Source organism: Sinocyclocheilus anshuiensis, unplaced genomic scaffold (assembly GCF_001515605.1).
Source record: "Sinocyclocheilus anshuiensis isolate Anshui unplaced genomic scaffold, SAMN03320099.WGS_v1.1 scaffold136, whole genome shotgun sequence".
Lineage (NCBI taxonomy): Eukaryota > Metazoa > Chordata > Actinopteri > Cypriniformes > Cyprinidae > Sinocyclocheilus > Sinocyclocheilus anshuiensis.
The window spans coordinates 720400-720613 of record NW_015554074.1 but is presented as its reverse complement, the minus strand read 5'-3'; the positions used below and the strand labels follow the sequence as shown (position 1 = coordinate 720613).

The window sequence follows — 214 nt, the reverse complement described above, 5'->3', positions numbered from 1 at the left end:
AATATATATATATATATATTAGTGCTGTCAAACGATTAATCGCATACAAAATATGTTTTTGTTTGCATAATATATGTGTTCTGTGTATATTTATTATGTATATATGAATACACATACATACAGTATACATTTTGAAAATATTTACATGTATTTATATGTCTATATTTATATTCATATAATTTATATTATAAATAAATATATTTAATATATAAAA

At 15.9% G+C, this 214-nt stretch overlaps 1 protein-coding gene across 1 annotated transcript in view; it reads right to left on the bottom strand.

Annotated features, from left to right (window-relative positions):
• The window catches only part of LOC107668854 (WD repeat-containing protein 3-like), a 13671-nt gene that overhangs the window by 2402 nt on the left and 11055 nt on the right, over positions 1-214 (bottom strand).